Source organism: Drosophila serrata, unplaced genomic scaffold (genome assembly GCF_035046125.1).
Source record: "Drosophila serrata isolate PLE 108 unplaced genomic scaffold, ASM3504612v1 contig_165, whole genome shotgun sequence".
Classification (NCBI taxonomy): domain Eukaryota; kingdom Metazoa; phylum Arthropoda; class Insecta; order Diptera; family Drosophilidae; genus Drosophila; species Drosophila serrata.
The window spans coordinates 3,909,294-3,928,507 of NW_028257063.1; positions in this window are offsets into that span (position 1 = coordinate 3,909,294).

Here is a 19,214-nt window from a genome sequence, read left to right on the forward strand (position 1 = left end):
TGCATAACTTAGCCAAAAACGCTCCAATTTTAATTCGGAAAGCGTTCTAATGCTAGTTTTTATCAGTTTAAAAAAACTGCATACTCAATTTAACATTTAAAGAGATTCGATTTTTTTCCAATTTTTGGCAATTTTAATGATGTAACCCCTTAGCTGATCAAGAATATATATGATTTATAGGGTCGGAAATGATTCCTTCATAGCGTAAAAAGCTTCTGACTAAAATTAGAATACCATTCTTTGAGGCAATATTTATCTACATTTTTATACAATTTTTTCGACCAATCAAAGTTTAAAAAATGCATAACTTAGCCAAAAACGCTCCAATTTTAATTCGGAAAGCGTTCTAATGCTAGTTTTTATCAGTTTAAAAAAACTGCATACTCAATTTAACATTTAAAGAGATTCGATTTTTTTCCAATTTTTGGCAATTTTAATGATGTAACCCCTTAGCTGATCAAGAATATATATGATTTATAGGGTCGGAAATGATTCCTTCATAGCGTAAAAAGCTTCTGACTAAAATTAGAATACCATTCTTTGAGGCAATATTTATCTACATTTTTATACAATTTTTTCGACCAATCAAAGTTTAAAAAATGCATAACTTAGCCAAAAACGCTCCAATTTTAATTCGGAAAGCGTTCTAATGCTAGTTTTTATCAGTTTAAAAAAACTGCATACTCAATTTAACATTTAAAGAGATTCGATTTTTTTCCAATTTTTGGCAATTTTAATGATGTAACCCCTTAGCTGATCAAGAATATATATGATTTATAGGGTCGGAAATGATTCCTTCATAGCGTAAAAAGCTTCTGACTAAAATTGGAATACCATTCTTTGAGGCAATATTTATCTACATTTTTATACAATTTTTTCGACCAATCAAAGTTTAAAAAAATCATAACTTAGCCAAAAACGCTCCAATTTTAATTCGGAAAGCGGTCCTGTGTTGTTTACTATCAGGGTAATAAAACTGCATACTCGAAAATGACTCCTTCACAACGTTAAAATTTTCTGACTAAAATTACAATACCATACTTTGAGTCAATATTTGTCCACATTTTTTTACTACAATTTTTTCGACCAATCAAAGTTTAAAAAATGCATTACTTAGCCAAAAACGCTCCAATTTTAATTCGGAAAGCGTTCTAATGCTAGTTTTTATCAGTTTAAAAAAACTGCATACTCAATTTAACATTTAAAGAGATTCGATTTTTTTTCCAATTTTTGGCAATTTTAATGATGTAACCCCTTATAAAATTTTTAAATTTTCGGAGATTTGGAAAAAAAATAGATTTTGGCCGGAGACGGCTCAATCGACTCGGCTGATCGTGCTGATCAAGAATATATATGATTTATAGGGTCGGAAATGATTCCTTCATAGCGTAAAAAGCTTCTGACTAAAATTAGAATACCATTCTTTGAGGCAATATTTATCTACATTTTTATACAATTTTTTGAACCAATCAAAGTTTAAAAAATTCATTACTTAGCCAAAAACGATCCAATTTTAATTCGGAAAGCGGTCCTGTGTTGTTTACTATCAGGGTAATAAAACTGCTTACTCGAAAATGACTCCCTCACGACGTAAAAATGTTCGGACTAAAATTACAATACCATACTTTGAGTCAATATTTGTCCACATTTTTTTACATTTTTTTCGACCAATCAAAGTTTAAAAAATTCATAACTTAGCCAAAAACGCTGCAATTTTTATTCGGAAAGCGTTCTAATGCTAGTTTTTATCAGTTTAAAAAAACTGCATACTCAATTTAACATTTAAAGAGATTCGATTTTTTTCCAATTTTTGGCAATTTTAATGATGTAACCCCTTATAAAATTTTTAAATTTTCGGAGATTTGGAAAAAAAATAGATTTTGGCCGGAGACGGCTCAATCGACTCGGCTGATCGTGCTGATCAAGAATATATATGATTTATAGGGTCGGAAATGATTCCTTCATAGCGTAAAAAGCTTCTGACTAAAATTAGAATACCATTCTTTGAGGCAATATTTATCTACATTTTTATACAATTTTTTCGACCAATCAAAGTTTAAAAAATTCATAACTTAGCCAAAAACGATCCAATTTTAATTCGGAATGCGTTCCTGTGTTGTTTACTATCAGGGTAATAAAACTGCTTACTCGAAAATGACTCCTTCACAACGTAAAAATTTTCTGACTAAAATTACAATACCATACTTTGAGTCAATATTTGTAAACATTTTTTTACTACATTTTTTTCGACCAATCAAAGTTTAAAAAATGCATAACTTAGCCAAAAACGCTCCAATTTTAATTCGGAAAGCGTTCTAATGCTAGTTTTTATCAGTTTAAAAAAACTGCATACTCAATTTAACATTTAAAGAGATTCGATTTTTTTCCAATTTTTGGCAATTTTAATGATGTAACCCCTTATAAAATTTTTAAATTTTCGGAGATTTGGAAAAAAAATAGATTTTGGCCGGAGACGGCTCAATCGACTCGGCTGATCGTGCTGATCAAGAATATATATGATTTATAGGGTCGGAAATGATTCCTTCATAGCGTAAAAAGCTTCTGACTAAAATTAGAATACCATTCTTTGAGGCAATATTTATCTACATTTTTATACAATTTTTTCGACCAATCAAAGTTTAAAAAATTCATAACTTAGCCAAAAACGATCTAATTTTAATTCGGAATGCGTTCCTGTGTTGTTTACTATCAGGGTAATAAAACTGCTTACTCGAAAATGACTCCTTCACAACGTACAAATTTTCTGACTAAAATTACAATACCATACTTTGAGTCCATATTTGTCCACATTTTTTTACTACAATTTTTTCGACCAATCAAAGTTTAAAAAATTCATAACTTAGCCAAAAACGATCCAATTTTAATTCGGAAAGCGGGCCTGTGTTGTTTACTATCAGGGTAATAAAACTGCTTACTCGAAAATGACTCCTTCACAACGTAAAAATTTTCTGGCTAAAATTACAATACCATACTTTGAGTCAATATTTGTCCACATTTTTTTACTACATTTTTTTCGACCAATCAAAGTTTAAAAAATTCATAACTTAGCCAAAAACGATCCAATTTTAATTCGGAATGCGTTCCTGTGTTGTTTACTATCAGGGTAATAAAACTGCTTACTCGAAAATGACTCCTTCACAACGTACAAATTTTCTGACTAAAATTACAATACCATACTTTGAGTCCATATTTGTCCACATTTTTTTACTACAATTTTTTCGACCAATCAAAGTTTAAAAAATTCATAACTTAGCCAAAAACGATCCAATTTTAATTCGGAAAGCGGGCCTGTGTTGTTTACTATCAGGGTAATAAAACTGCTTACTCGAAAATGACTCCTTCACAACGTAAAAATTTTCTGGCTAAAATTACAATACCATACTTTGAGTCAATATTTGTCCACATTTTTTTACTACAATTTTTTCGACCAATCAAAGTTTAAAAAATTCATAACTTAGCCAAAAACGATCCAATTTTAATTCGGAAAGCGGGCCTGTGTTGTTTACTATCAGGGTAATAAAACTGCTTACTCGAAAATGACTCCTTCACAACGTAAAAATTTTCTGACTAAAATTACAATACCATACTTTGAGTCAATATTTGTCCACATTTATTTACTACATTTTTTTCGACCAATCAAAGTTAAAAAAATGCATAACTTAGCCAAAAACGCTCCAATTTTAATTCGGAAAGCGTTCTAATGCTAGTTTTTATCAGTTTAAAAAAACTGCATACTCAATTTAACATTTAAGGAGATTCAATTTTTTTCCAATTTTTGGCAATTTTAATGATGTAACCCCTTATAAAATTTTTAAATTTTCGGAGATTTGGAAAAAAAATAGATTTTGGCCGGAGACGGCTCAATCGACTCGGCTGATCGTGCTGATCAAGAATATATATGATTTATAGGGTCGGAAATGATTCCTTCATAGCGTAAAAAGCTTCTGACTAAAATTAGAATACCATTCTTTGAGGCAATATTTATCTACATTTTTATACAATTTTTTCGACCAATCAAAGTTTAAAAAATTCATAACTTAGCCAAAAACGATCTAATTTTAATTCGGAATGCGTTCCTGTGTTGTTTACTATCAGGGTAATAAAACTGCTTACTCGAAAATGACTCCTTCACAACGTACAAATTTTCTGACTAAAATTACAATACCATACTTTGAGTCCATATTTGTCCACATTTTTTTACTACAATTTTTTCGACCAATCAAAGTTTAAAAAATTCATAACTTAGCCAAAAACGATCCAATTTTAATTCGGAAAGCGGGCCTGTGTTGTTTACTATCAGGGTAATAAAACTGCTTACTCGAAAATGACTCCTTCACAACGTAAAAATTTTCTGGCTAAAATTACAATACCATACTTTGAGTCAATATTTGTCCACATTTTTTTACTACATTTTTTTCGACCAATCAAAGTTTAAAAAATTCATAACTTAGCCAAAAACGATCCAATTTTAATTCGGAATGCGTTCCTATGTTGTTTACTATCAGGGTAATAAAACTGCATACTCGAAAATGACTCCTTCACGACGTAAAAATTTTGTGACTAAAATTACAATACCATACTTTGAGTCAATATTTGTCCACATTTATTTACTACAATTTTTTCGACCAATCAAAGTTTAAAAAATTCATAACTTAGCCAAAAACGCTGCAATTTTTATTCGGAAAGCGTTCTAATGCTAGTTTTTATCAGTTTAAAAAAACTGCATACTCAATTTAACATTTAAAGAGATTCGATTTTTTTCCAATTTTTGGCAATTTTAATGATGTAACCCCTTATAAAATTTTTAAATTTTCGGAGATTTGGAAAAAAAATAGATTTTGGCCGGAGACGGCTCAATCGACTCGGCTGATCGTGCTGATCAAGAATATATATGATTTATAGGGTCGGAAATGATTCCTTCATAGCGTAAAAAGCTTCTGACTAAAATTAGAATACCATTCTTTGAGGCAATATTTATCTACATTTTTATACAATTTTTTCGACCAATCAAAGTTTAAAAAATTCATAACTTAGCCAAAAACGATCTAATTTTAATTCGGAATGCGTTCCTGTGTTGTTTACTATCAGGGTAATAAAACTGCTTACTCGAAAATGACTCCTTCACAACGTAAAAATTTTCTGACTAAAATTACAATACCATACTTTGAGTCAATATTTGTCCACATTTTTTTACTACATTTTTTTCGACCAATCAAAGTTTAAAAAATGCATAACTTAGCCAAAAACGCTCCAATTTTAATTCGGAAAGCGTTCTAATGCTAGTTTTTATCAGTTTAAAAAAACTGCATACTCAATTTAACATTTAAAGAGATTCGATTTTTTTCCAATTTTTGGCAATTTTAATGATGTAACCCCTTATAAAATTTTTAAATTTTCGGAGATTTGGAAAAAAAATAGATTTTGGCCGGAGACGGCTCAATCGACTCGGCTGATCGTGCTGATCAAGAATATATATGATTTATAGGGTCGGAAATGATTCCTTCATAGCGTAAAAAGCTTCTGACTAAAATTAGAATACCATTCTTTGAGGCAATAATTATCTACATTTTTATACAATTTTTTCGACCAATCAAAGTTTAAAAAATTCATAACTTAGCCAAAAACGATCTAATTTTAATTCGGAATGCGTTCCTGTGTTGTTTACTATCAGGGTAATAAAACTGCTTACTCGAAAATGACTCCTTCACAACGTACAAATTTTCTGACTAAAATTACAATACCATACTTTGAGTCCATATTTGTCCACATTTTTTTACTACAATTTTTTCGACCAATCAAAGTTTAAAAAATTCATAACTTAGCCAAAAACGATCCAATTTTAATTCGGAAAGCGGGCCTGTGTTGTTTACTATCAGGGTAATAAAACTGCTTACTCGAAAATGACTCCTTCACAACGTAAAAATTTTCTGGCTAAAATTACAATACCATACTTTGAGTCAATATTTGTCCACATTTTTTTACTACATTTTTTTCGACCAATCAAAGTTTAAAAAATTCATAACTTAGCCAAAAACGATCCAATTTTAATTCGGAATGCGTTCCTGTGTTGTTTACTATCAGGGTAATAAAACTGCTTACTCGAAAATGACTCCTTCACAACGTACAAATTTTCTGACTAAAATTACAATACCATACTTTGAGTCCATATTTGTCCACATTTTTTTACTACAATTTTTTCGACCAATCAAAGTTTAAAAAATTCATAACTTAGCCAAAAACGATCCAATTTTAATTCGGAAAGCGGGCCTGTGTTGTTTACTATCAGGGTAATAAAACTGCTTACTCGAAAATGACTCCTTCACAACGTAAAAATTTTCTGGCTAAAATTACAATACCATACTTTGAGTCAATATTTGTCCACATTTTTTTACTACATTTTTTTCGACCAATCAAAGTTTAAAAAATTCATAACTTAGCCAAAAACGATCCAATTTTAATTCGGAATGCGTTCCTATGTTGTTTACTATCAGGGTAATAAAACTGCTTACTCGAAAATGACTCCTTCACAACGTACAAATTTTTTGACTAAAATTACAATACCATACTTTGAGTCCATATTTGTCCACATTTTTTTACTACAATTTTTTCGACCAATCAAAGTTTAAAAAATTCATAACTTAGCCAAAAACGCTCCAATTTTAATTCGGAAAGCGTTCTAATGCTAGTTTTTATCAGTTTAAAAAAACTGCATACTCAATTTAACATTTAAGGAGATTCAATTTTTTTCCAATTTTTGGCAATTTTAATGATGTAACCCCTTATAAAATTTTTAAATTTTCGGAGATTTGGAAAAAAAATAGATTTTGGCCGGAGACGGCTCAATCGACTCGGCTGATCGTGCTGATCAAGAATATATATGATTTATAGGGTCGGAAATGATTCCTTCATAGCGTAAAAAGCTTCTGACTAAAATTAGAATACCATTCTTTGAGGCAATATTTATCTACATTTTTATACAATTTTTTCGACCAATCAAAGTTTAAAAAATTCATAACTTAGCCAAAAACGATCTAATTTTAATTCGGAATGCGTTCCTGTGTTGTTTACTATCAGGGTAATAAAACTGCTTACTCGAAAATGACTCCTTCACAACGTACAAATTTTCTGACTAAAATTACAATACCATACTTTGAGTCCATATTTGTCCACATTTTTTTACTACAATTTTTTCGACCAATCAAAGTTTAAAAAATTCATAACTTAGCCAAAAACGATCCAATTTTAATTCGGAAAGCGGGCCTGTGTTGTTTACTATCAGGGTAATAAAACTGCTTACTCGAAAATGACTCCTTCACAACGTAAAAATTTTCTGGCTAAAATTACAATACCATACTTTGAGTCAATATTTGTCCACATTTTTTTACTACATTTTTTTCGACCAATCAAAGTTTAAAAAATTCATAACTTAGCCAAAAACGCTCCAATTTTAATTCGGAAAGCGTTCTAATGCTAGTTTTTATCAGTTTAAAAAAACTGCATACTCAATTTAACATTTAAAGAGATTCGATTTTTTTCCAATTTTTGGCAATTTTAATGATGTAACCCCTTATAAAATTTTTAAATTTTCGGAGATTTGGAAAAAAAATAGATTTTGGCCGGAGACGGCTCAATCGACTCGGCTGATCGTGCTGATCAAGAATATATATGATTTATAGGGTCGGAAATGATTCCTTCATAGCGTAAAAAGCTTCTGACTAAAATTAGAATACCATTCTTTGAGGCAATAATTATCTACATTTTTATACAATTTTTTCGACCAATCAAAGTTTAAAAAATTCATAACTTAGCCAAAAACGATCTAATTTTAATTCGGAATGCGTTCCTGTGTTGTTTACTATCAGGGTAATAAAACTGCTTACTCGAAAATGACTCCTTCACAACGTACAAATTTTCTGACTAAAATTACAATACCATACTTTGAGTCCATATTTGTCCACATTTTTTTACTACAATTTTTTCGACCAATCAAAGTTTAAAAAATTCATAACTTAGCCAAAAACGATCCAATTTTAATTCGGAAAGCGGGCCTGTGTTGTTTACTATCAGGGTAATAAAACTGCTTACTCGAAAATGACTCCTTCACAACGTAAAAATTTTCTGGCTAAAATTACAATACCATACTTTGAGTCAATATTTGTCCACATTTTTTTACTACATTTTTTTCGACCAATCAAAGTTTAAAAAATTCATAACTTAGCCAAAAACGATCCAATTTTAATTCGGAATGCGTTCCTGTGTTGTTTACTATCAGGGTAATAAAACTGCTTACTCGAAAATGACTCCTTCACAACGTACAAATTTTCTGACTAAAATTACAATACCATACTTTGAGTCCATATTTGTCCACATTTTTTTACTACAATTTTTTCGACCAATCAAAGTTTAAAAAATTCATAACTTAGCCAAAAACGATCCAATTTTAATTCGGAAAGCGGGCCTGTGTTGTTTACTATCAGGGTAATAAAACTGCTTACTCGAAAATGACTCCTTCACAACGTAAAAATTTTCTGGCTAAAATTACAATACCATACTTTGAGTCAATATTTGTCCACATTTTTTTACTACATTTTTTTCGACCAATCAAAGTTTAAAAAATTCATAACTTAGCCAAAAACGATCCAATTTTAATTCGGAATGCGTTCCTATGTTGTTTACTATCAGGGTAATAAAACTGCTTACTCGAAAATGACTCCTTCACAACGTACAAATTTTTTGACTAAAATTACAATACCATACTTTGAGTCCATATTTGTCCACATTTTTTTACTACAATTTTTTCGACCAATCAAAGTTTAAAAAATTCATAACTTAGCCAAAAACGCTCCAATTTTAATTCGGAAAGCGTTCTAATGCTAGTTTTTATCAGTTTAAAAAAACTGCATACTCAATTTAACATTTAAGGAGATTCAATTTTTTTCCAATTTTTGGCAATTTTAATGATGTAACCCCTTATAAAATTTTTAAATTTTCGGAGATTTGGAAAAAAAATAGATTTTGGCCGGAGACGGCTCAATCGACTCGGCTGATCGTGCTGATCAAGAATATATATGATTTATAGGGTCGGAAATGATTCCTTCATAGCGTAAAAAGCTTCTGACTAAAATTAGAATACCATTCTTTGAGGCAATATTTATCTACATTTTTATACAATTTTTTCGACCAATCAAAGTTTAAAAAATTCATAACTTAGCCAAAAACGATCTAATTTTAATTCGGAATGCGTTCCTGTGTTGTTTACTATCAGGGTAATAAAACTGCTTACTCGAAAATGACTCCTTCACAACGTACAAATTTTCTGACTAAAATTACAATACCATACTTTGAGTCCATATTTGTCCACATTTTTTTACTACAATTTTTTCGACCAATCAAAGTTTAAAAAATTCATAACTTAGCCAAAAACGATCCAATTTTAATTCGGAAAGCGGGCCTGTGTTGTTTACTATCAGGGTAATAAAACTGCTTACTCGAAAATGACTCCTTCACAACGTAAAAATTTTCTGGCTAAAATTACAATACCATACTTTGAGTCAATATTTGTCCACATTTTTTTACTACATTTTTTTCGACCAATCAAAGTTTAAAAAATTCATAACTTAGCCAAAAACGATCCAATTTTAATTCGGAATGCGTTCCTATGTTGTTTACTATCAGGGTAATAAAACTGCTTACTCGAAAATGACTCCTTCACAACGTACAAATTTTTTGACTAAAATTACAATACCATACTTTGAGTCCATATTTGTCCACATTTTTTTACTACAATTTTTTCGACCAATCAAAGTTTAAAAAATTCATAACTTAGCCAAAAACGCTCCAATTTTAATTCGGAAAGCGTTCTAATGCTAGTTTTTATCAGTTTAAAAAAACTGCATACTCAATTTAACATTTAAGGAGATTCAATTTTTTTCCAATTTTTGGCAATTTTAATGATGTAACCCCTTATAAAATTTTTAAATTTTCGGAGATTTGGAAAAAAAATAGATTTTGGCCGGAGACGGCTCAATCGACTCGGCTGATCGTGCTGATCAAGAATATATATGATTTATAGGGTCGGAAATGATTCCTTCATAGCGTAAAAAGCTTCTGACTAAAATTAGAATACCATTCTTTGAGGCAATATTTATCTACATTTTTATACAATTTTTTCGACCAATCAAAGTTTAAAAAATTCATAACTTAGCCAAAAACGATCTAATTTTAATTCGGAATGCGTTCCTGTGTTGTTTACTATCAGGGTAATAAAACTGCTTACTCGAAAATGACTCCTTCACAACGTACAAATTTTCTGACTAAAATTACAATACCATACTTTGAGTCCATATTTGTCCACATTTTTTTACTACAATTTTTTCGACCAATCAAAGTTTAAAAAATTCATAACTTAGCCAAAAACGATCCAATTTTAATTCGGAAAGCGGGCCTGTGTTGTTTACTATCAGGGTAATAAAACTGCTTACTCGAAAATGACTCCTTCACAACGTAAAAATTTTCTGGCTAAAATTACAATACCATACTTTGAGTCAATATTTGTCCACATTTTTTTACTACATTTTTTTCGACCAATCAAAGTTTAAAAAATTCATAACTTAGCCAAAAACGATCCAATTTTAATTCGGAATGCGTTCCTGTGTTGTTTACTATCAGGGTAATAAAACTGCTTACTCGAAAATGACTCCTTCACAACGTACAAATTTTCTGACTAAAATTACAATACCATACTTTGAGTCCATATTTGTCCACATTTTTTTACTACAATTTTTTCGACCAATCAAAGTTTAAAAAATTCATAACTTAGCCAAAAACGATCCAATTTTAATTCGGAAAGCGGGCCTGTGTTGTTTACTATCAGGGTAATAAAACTGCTTACTCGAAAATGACTCCTTCACAACGTAAAAATTTTCTGGCTAAAATTACAATACCATACTTTGAGTCAATATTTGTCCACATTTTTTTACTACATTTTTTTCGACCAATCAAAGTTTAAAAAATTCATAACTTAGCCAAAAACGATCCAATTTTAATTCGGAAAGCGGGCCTGTGTTGTTTACTATCAGGGTAATAAAACTGCTTACTCGAAAATGACTCCTTCACAACGTACAAATTTTTTGACTAAAATTACAATACCATACTTTGAGTCCATATTTGTCCACATTTTTTTACTACAATTTTTTCGACCAATCAAAGTTTAAAAAATTCATAACTTAGCCAAAAACGATCCAATTTTAATTCGGAAAGCGTTCTAATGCTAGTTTTTATCAGTTTAAAAAAACTGCATACTCAATTTAACATTTAAGGAGATTCGATTTTTTTCCAATTTTTGGCAATTTTAATGATGTAACCCCTTATAAAATTTTTAAATTTTCGGAGATTTGGAAAAAAAATAGATTTTGGCCGGAGACGGCTCAATCGACTCGGCTGATCGTGCTGATCAAGAATATATATGATTTATAGGGTCGGAAATGATTCCTTCATAGCGTAAAAAGCTTCTGACTAAAATTAGAATACCATTCTTTGAGGCAATATTTATCTACATTTTTATACAATTTTTTCGACCAATCAAAGTTTAAAAAATGCATAACTTAGCCAAAAACGCTCCAATTTTAATTCGGAAAGCGTTCTAATGCTAGTTTTTATCAGTTTAAAAAAACTGCATACTCAATTTAACATTTAAGGAGATTCAATTTTTTTCCAATTTTTGGCAATTTTAATGATGTAACCCCTTATAAAATTTTTAAATTTTCGGAGATTTGGAAAAAAAATAGATTTTGGCCGGAGACGGCTCAATCGACTCGGCTGATCGTGCTGATCAAGAATATATATGATTTATAGGGTCGGAAATGATTCCTTCATAGCGTAAAAAGCTTCTGACTAAAATTAGAATACCATTCTTTGAGGCAATATTTATCTACATTTTTATACAATTTTTTCGACCAATCAAAGTTTAAAAAATTCATAACTTAGCCAAAAACGATCCAATTTTAATTCGGAAAGCGGTCCTGTGTTGTTTACTATCAGGGTAATAAAACTGCATACTCGAAAATGACTCCTTCACGACGTAAAAATTTTCTGACTAAAATTACAATACCATACTTTGAGTCAATATTTGTCCACATTTTTTTTACTACATTTTTTTCGACCAATCAAAGTTTAAAAAATTCATAACTTAGCCAAAAACGATCCAATTTTAACTCGGAATGCGTTCCTATGTTGTTTACTATCAGGGTAATAAAACTGCTTACTCGAAAATGACTCCTTCACAACGTAAAAATTTTCTGACTAAAATTACCATACCATACTTTGAGTCAATATTTGTCCACATTTTTTTACTACAATTTTTTCGACCAATCAAAGTTTAAAAAATGCATAACTTAGCCAAAAACGCTCCAATTTTAATTCGGAAAGCGTTCTAATGCTAGTTTTTATCAGTTTAAAAAAACTGCATACTCAATTTAACATTTAAGGAGATTCAATTTTTTTCCAATTTTTGGCAATTTTAATGATGTAACCCCTTATAAAATTTTTAAATTTTCGGAGATTTGGAAAAAAAATAGATTTTGGCCGGAGACGGCTCAATCGACTCGGCTGATCGTGCTGATCAAGAATATATATGATTTATAGGGTCGGAAATGATTCCTTCATAGCGTAAAAAGCTTCTGACTAAAATTAGAATACCATTCTTTGAGGCAATATTTATCTACATTTTTATACAATTTTTTCGACCAATCAAAGTTTAAAAAATTCATAACTTAGCCAAAAACGATCCAATTTTAATTCGGAAAGCGTTCTAATGCTAGTTTTTATCAGTTTAAAAAAACTGCATACTCAATTTAACATTTAAGGAGATTCGATTTTTTTCCAATTTTTGGCAATTTTAATGATGTAACCCCTTATAAAATTTTTAAATTTTCGGAGATTTGGAAAAAAAATAGATTTTGGCCGGAGACGGCTCAATCGACTCGGCTGATCGTGCTGATCAAGAATATATATGATTTATAGGGTCGGAAATGATTCCTTCATAGCGTAAAAAGCTTCTGACTAAAATTAGAATACCATTCTTTGAGGCAATATTTATCTACATTTTTATACAATTTTTTCGACCAATCAAAGTTTAAAAAATGCATAACTTAGCCAAAAACGCTCCAATTTTAATTCGGAAAGCGGTCCTGTGTTGTTTACTATCAGGGTAATAAAACTGCATACTCGAAAATGACTCCTTCACAACGTTAAAATTTTCTGACTAAAATTACAATACCATACTTTGAGTCAATATTTGTCCACATTTTTTTACTACAATTTTTTCGACCAATCAAAGTTTAAAAAATGCATTACTTAGCCAAAAACGCTCCAATTTTAATTCGGAAAGCGTTCTAATGCTAGTTTTTATCAGTTTAAAAAAACTGCATACTCAATTTAACATTTAAGGAGATTCAATTTTTTTCCAATTTTTGGCAATTTTAATGATGTAACCCCTTATAAAATTTTTAAATTTTCGGAGATTTGGAAAAAAAAATAGATTTTGGCCGGAGACGGCTTAATCGACTCGGCTGATCGTGCTGATCAAGAATATATATGATTTATAGGGTCGGAAATGATTCCTTCATAGCGTAAAAAGCTTCTGACTAAAATTAGAATACCATTCTTTGAGGCAATATTTATCTACATTTTTATACAATTTTTTCGACCAATCAAAGTTTAAAAAATTCATAACTTAGCCAAAAACGATCCAATTTTAATTCGGAAAGCGTTCTAATGCTAGTTTTTATCAGTTTAAAAAAACTGCATACTCAATTTAACATTTAAGGAGATTCGATTTTTTTCCAATTTTTGGCAATTTTAATGATGTAACCCCTTATAAAATTTTTAAATTTTCGGAGATTTGGAAAAAAAATAGATTTTGGCCGGAGACGGCTCAATCGACTCGGCTGATCGTGCTGATCAAGAATATATATGATTTATAGGGTCGGAAATGATTCCTTCATAGCGTAAAAAGCTTCTGACTAAAATTAGAATACCATTCTTTGAGGCAATATTTATCTACATTTTTATACAATTTTTTCGACCAATCAAAGTTTAAAAAATTCATAACTTTGCCAAAAACGATCCAATTTTAACTCGGAAAGCGGTCCTGTGTTGTTTACTATCAGGGTAATAAAACTGCTTACTCGAAAATGACTCCTTCACAACGTTAAAATTTTCTGACTAAAATTACAATACCATACTTTGAGTCAATATTTGTCCACATTTTTTTACTACAATTTTTTCGACCAATCAAAGTTTAAAAAATTCATAACTTAGCCAAAAACGATCCAATTTTAATTCGGAAAGCGGGCCTGTGTTGTTTACTATCAGGGTAATAAAACTGCATACTCGAAAATGACTACTTCACGACGTAAAAATTTTCTGACTAAAATTACAATACCATACTTTGAGTCAATATTTGTCCAAATTTTTTTACTACATTTTTTTCGACCAAAGTTTAAAAAATTCATAACTTAGCCAAAAACGATCCAATTTTAATTCGGAAAGCGTTCTAATGCTAGTTTTTTCAGTTTAAAAAAACTGCATACTCAATTTAACATTTAAAGAGATTCGATTTTTTTCCAATTTTTGGCAATTTTAATGATGTAACCCCTTATAAAATTTTTAAATTTTCGGAGATTTGGAAAAAAAATAGATTTTGGCCGGAGACAGCTCAATCGACTCGGCTGATCGTGCTGATCAAGAATATATATGATTTATAGGGTCGGAAATGATTCCTTCATAGCGTAAAAAGCTTCTGACTAAAATTAGAATACCATTCTTTGAGGCAATATTTATCTACATTTTTATACAATTTTTTCGACCAATCAAAGTTTAAAAAATTCATAACTTAGCCAAAAACGATCCAATTTTAATTCGGAAAGCGTTCTAATGCTAGTTTTTATCAGTTTAAAAAAACTGCATACTCAATTTAACATTTAAGGAGATTCGATTTTTTTCCAATTTTTGGCAATTTTAATGATGTAACCCCTTATAAAATTTTTAAATTTTCGGAGATTTGGAAAAAAAATAGATTTTGGCCGGAGACGGCTCAATCGACTCGGCTGATCGTGCTGATCAAGAATATATATGATTTATAGGGTCGGAAATGATTCCTTCATAGCGTAAAAAGCTTCTGACTAAAATTAGAATACCATTCTTTGAGGCAATATTTATCTACATTTTTATACCATTTTTTCGACCAATCAAAGTTTAAAAAATTCATAACTTTGCCAAAAACGATCCAATTTTAACTCGGAAAGCGGTCCTGTGTTGTTTACTATCAGGGTAATAAAACTGCTTACTCGAAAATGACTCCTTCACAACGTTAAAATTTTCTGACTAAAATTACAATACCATACTTTGAGTCAATATTTGTCCACATTTTTTTACTACAATTTTTTCGACCAATCAAAGTTTAAAAAATTCATAACTTAGCCAAAAACGATCCAATTTTAATTCGGAAAGCGGGCCTGTGTTGTTTACTATCAGGGTAATAAAACTGCATACTCGAAAATGACTACTTCACGACGTAAAAATTTTCTGACTAAAATTACAATACCATACTTTGAGTCAATATTTGTCCAAATTTTTTTACTACATTTTTTTCGACCAAAGTTTAAAAAATTCATAACTTAGCCAAAAACGATCCAATTTTAATTCGGAAAGCGTTCTAATGCTAGTTTTTTCAGTTTAAAAAAACTGCATACTCAATTTAACATTTAAAGAGATTCGATTTTTTTCCAATTTTTGGCAATTTTAATGATGTAACCCCTTATAAAATTTTTAAATTTTCGGAGATTTGGAAAAAAAATAGATTTTGGCCGGAGACAGCTCAATCGACTCGGCTGATCGTGCTGATCAAGAATATATATGATTTATAGGGTCGGAAATGATTCCTTCATAGCGTAAAAAGCTTCTGACTAAAATTAGAATACCATTCTTTGAGGCAATATTTATCTACATTTTTATACAATTTTTTCGACCAATCAAAGTTTAAAAAATTCATAACTTAGCCAAAAACGATCCAATTTTAATTCGGAAAGCGGTCCTGTGTTGTTTACTATCAGGGTAATAAAACTGCATACTCGAAAATGACTCCTTCACGACGTAAAAATTTTCTGACTAAAATTACAATACCATACTTTGAGTCAATATTTGTCCACATTTATTTACTACATTTTTTTCGACCAATCAAAGTTTAAAAAATTCATAACTTAGCCAAAAACGATCCAATTTTAATTCGGAATGCGTTCCTGTGTTGTTTACTATCAGGGTAATAAAACTGCTTACTCGAAAATGACTCCTTCACGACGTAAAAATTTTCTGACTAAAATTACAATACCATACTTTGAGTCAATATTTGTCCAAATTTTTTTACTACATTTTTTTCGACCAAAGTTTAAAAAATTCATAACTTAGCCAAAAACGATCCAATTTTAATTCGGAATGCGTTCCTGTGTTGTTTACTATCAGGGTAATAAAACTGCTTACTCGAAAATGACTCCTTCACGACGTAAAAATTTTCTGACTAAAATTACAATACCATACTTTGAGTCAATATTTGTCCAAATTTTTTTACTACATTTTTTTCGACCAAAGTTTAAAAAATTCATAACTTAGCCAAAAACGATCCAATTTTAATTCGGAAAGCGTTCTAATGCTAGTTTTTATCAGTTTAAAAAAACTGCATACTCAATTTAACATTTAAAGAGATTCGATTTTTTCCCAATTTTTGGCAATTTTAATGATGTAACCCCTTATAAAATTTTTAAATTTTCGGAGATTTGGAAAAAAAATAGATTTTGGCCGGAGACAGCTCAATCGACTCGGCTGATCGTGCTGATCAAGAATATATATGATTTATAGGGTCGGAAATGATTCCTTCATAGCGTAAAAAGCTTCTGACTAAAATTAGAATACCATTCTTTGAGGCAATATTTATCTACATTTTTATACAATTTTTTCGACCAATCAAAGTTTAAAAAATTCATAACTTAGCCAAAAACGATCCAATTTTAATTCGGAAAGCGGGCCTGTGTTGTTTTACTATCAGGGTAATAAAACTGCATACTCGAAAATGACTCCTTCACGACGTAAAAATTTTCTGACTAAAATTACAATACCATACTTTGAGTCAATATTTGTCCACATTTATTTACTACATTTTTTTCGACCAATCAAAGTTTAAAAAATTCATAACTTAGCCAAAAACGATCCAATTTTAATTCGGAAAGCGGGCCTGTGTTGTTTACTATCAGGGTAATAAAACTGCATACTCGAAAATGACTCCTTCACGACGTAAAAATTTTCTGACTAAAATTACAATACCATACTTTGAGTCAATATTTGTCCACATTTATTTACTACATTTTTTTCGACCAATCAAAGTTTAAAAAATTCATAACTTAGCCAAAAACGATCCAATTTTAATTCGGAAAGCGGGCCTGTGTTGTTTTACTATCAGGGTAATAAAACTGCATACTCGAAAATGACTCCTTCACGACGTAAAAATTTTCTGACTAAAATTACAATACCATACTTTGAGTCAATATTTGTCCAAATTTTTTTACTACATTTTTTTCGACCAAAGTTTAAAAAATTCATAACTTAGCCAAAAACGATCCAATTTTAATTCGGAAAGCGTTCTAATGCTAGTTTTTATCAGTTTAAAAAAACTGCATACTCAATTTAACATTTAAAGAGATTCGATTTTTTCCCAATTTTTGGCAATTTTAATGATGTAACCCCTTATAAAATTTTTAAATTTTCGGAGATTTGGAAAAAAAATAGATTTTGGCCGGAGACAGCTCAATCGACTCGGCTGATCGTGCTGATCAAGAATATATATGATTTATAGGGTCGGAAATGATTCCTTCATAGCGTAAAAAGCTTCTGACTAAAATTAGAATACCATTCTTTGAGGCAATATTTATCTACATTTTTATACAATTTTTTCGACCAATCAAAGTTTAAAAAATTCATAACTTAGCCAAAAACGATCCAATTTTAATTCGGAACGCGTTCCTGTGTTGTTTACTATCAGGGTAATAAAACTGCTTACTCGAAAATGACTCCTTCACGACGTAAAAATTTTCTGACTAAAATTACAATACCATACTTTGAGTCAATATTTGTCCAAATTTTGTTACTACATTTTTTTCGACCAAAGTTTAAAAAATTCATAACTTAGCCAAAAACGATCCAATTTTAATTCGGAAAGCGTTCTAATGCTAGTTTTTATCAGTTTAAAAAAACTGCATACTCAATTTAACATTTAAAGAGATTCGATTTTTTTCCAATTTTTGGCAATTTTAATGATGTAACCCCTTATAAAATTTTTAAATTTTCGGAGATTTGGAAAAAAAATAGATTTTGGCCGGAGACGGCTCAATCGACTCGGCTGATCGTGCTGATCAAGAATATATATGATTTATAGGGTCGGAAATGATTCCTTCATAGCGTAAAAAGCTTCTGACTAAAATTAGAATACCATTCTTTGAGGCAATATTTATCTACATTTTTATACAATTTTTTCGACCAATCAAAGTTTAAAAAATTCATAACTTAGCCAAAAACGATCCAATTTTAATTCGGAAAGCGGTCCTGTGTTGTTTACTATCAAGGTAATAAAACTGCTTACTCGAAAATGACTCCTTCACGACGTAAAAATTTTCTGACTAAAATTACAATACCATACTTTGAGTCAATATTTGTCCACATTTTTTTTACTACATTTTTTTCGACCAATCAAAGTTTAAAAAATTCATAACTTAGCCAAAAACGATCCAATTTTAATTCGAAAAGCGGTCCTGTGTTGTTTACTATCAGGGTAATAAAACTGCATACTCGAAAATGACTCCTTCACGACGTAAAAATTTTCTGACTAAAATTACAATACCATACTTTGAGTCAATATTTGTCCACATTTTTTTTACTACATTTTTTTCGACCAATCAAAGTTTAAAAAATTCATAACTTAGCCAAAAACGATCCAATTTTAATTCGAAAAGCGGTCCTGTGTTGTTTACTATCAGGGTAATAAAACTGCATACTCGAAAATGACTCCTTCACGACGTAAAAATTTTCTGACTAAAATTACAATACCATACTTTGAGTCAATATTTGTCCACATTTTTTTTACTACATTT